Genomic DNA, 1,837 nt, shown 5'->3' with positions numbered 1-1,837 from the left:
ATTTTTATGGGTCTTAGGGAGTGAGTGAAAAACGTATATAGCGCAACACATGCAAACTGAATCGCCTCTGGGCGCTTAGTATGCATTCCCTTAGTGAACTTTTTGCCCTCGAAAGAGAAGGGTTTTAATTTTTCCTCCTGAAGGCCAAGTGATTCACCTCCAATCGGATGGTGGTTGGTAGACTCAGCAGCCCATTGTGTAGACTTGGCTTGGGATCCCCAGGAGCTGGGTCAGGAAGAACCATTGGGCACCCTTTTACGAAGCCCTCATGGTACAATCTGTTATTACGGACAACAGGAAACACCATTGTCAGCTGGTTATGGGTAACGGAAAAACCGCCCGGGGATTAAGAGACAGCCGGGTGGGCGACAGCCAAGAGCCGGAGGGGCCCTGGAGGGAGCTGGGCAGAAAGAGGCACCGCCGGCCACCCTCCAAGAAGAAGAGGTCCTGGAAGCTGTATAACAAGCTGACCTGGGAGGAGAAGAAGTGACTGGAGGAGAGGGAGTCGCAGCGGGCGTCCAAGATGCGGGCCGAGATGTTCGCCAAGGGCCAACCGGTGGCCCCTTACAACACCACCCAGTTCCTGATGGAGGACCATGGCTTTGAGGAGCCCGCCGCCCTGCCACCCATCCACCTTGACAGCACGGAGGACAACGAGGAGGAGGACGGCACAGGCAGCGATGGTATGGCTAGCGACGACGACACCAAGTTCCTGCAGAAGGACTTTTCCGAGACCTACGAGAAGTACCAAGTGGAGAGCCTGCAGGACATGAGCAAGCAGGAGCTGATCCGTGAGTACATGGAGCTGGAGAAGTGCATAAGCCGCATGGAGGAGGAGAACAACCGCCTGAGGTCACAGCAGGCTGACCCCCCCAGGCTCCATGAAGTGGAGGTGGAGCTGGAGAAGCTCAAAGAGGAGAACCGGCGGCTGCGGAGGGAGCAGGTGGTGGCTGACCCTATGGGGCACTGATCCAACCCCCCCTCTCCCCCCGGACTCTGAGCACCAGGGCTACAGCATTTTAACAAATATCAATTTTTTTTTAATGAATCTCCTGTGATTGTCACTTCAGAGCCATAACCTGCCCCCTCCCATAGCGGGACACCTAGACGGCGGCGCACAGACCCATCCGCCGTCTTCACACTGACTTCTGGTGACTCTGCAGATCGCGCAAAGACTTGGGGACTGACCGGCGTGTGATCTGACGACCCGGTGACATACCCGAGTCTGAAGCAGTTGCCAAGGGAGGTCAGTTACGCCACCATTGAAAAAGCGTGTTTGGCCTTGGTATGGGCACTCAAAAAGCTCACACCTTACCTTTTATGGCCGGGCTTTCACTCTCATCACCGATCACAACCCTTTGGTGTGGCTTAACCGGGTTTCAGGGGAAAACACCCGTTTGCTACGCTGGAGCTTGGCCTTACAGCCCTATGACTTTACGATTCATTATCGCCCAGGCAAGCAAAACGGAAATGCCGATGGATTGTCACGCCAAACGGAGTTAACCTCAGACTAAAAGCTCTGAACCCGTCAACCCTACTGGACCAGGAAAGGTCCAACCAAGTTGCCGGAGCAGGGAGAAAAAGGGGGGGCCATTGTGAAGGACTTTTATGCAATTGCCTATATGCTTCAGTTTAATTCTCTCCCTGCTATTTTAATGTCTGTGTGTTATGTGTAAAAGGTGACTTTTTGTATTCTAAAGTGTTTTATGTCTTTTTGCAACCATGTGCTCAATGGAGTCTGCCTCTAGCCCTGGATAATTGGATTACTTTCCCCTTTGTCTCCAGGATAGAGGCCTCTGTAAAACCTGTTTAAACCAGATTGCCATGCTGCCAGTAA

General features: G+C 53.1%; 1 pseudogene; it reads left to right on the top strand.

The window, feature by feature from the left end:
- Positions 1-388: 388 nt before the first annotated feature.
- Positions 389-970, top strand: LOC120925094 (annotated as a pseudogene).
- The last annotated feature ends 867 nt before the right edge of the window (positions 971-1,837 follow it).

Source organism: Rana temporaria, chromosome 1 (genome assembly GCF_905171775.1).
Source record: "Rana temporaria chromosome 1, aRanTem1.1, whole genome shotgun sequence".
NCBI classification, from domain to species: domain Eukaryota; kingdom Metazoa; phylum Chordata; class Amphibia; order Anura; family Ranidae; genus Rana; species Rana temporaria.
Note: the sequence above shows the minus strand (reverse complement) of the source record. Positions and strands in the feature narration are given on the sequence as shown.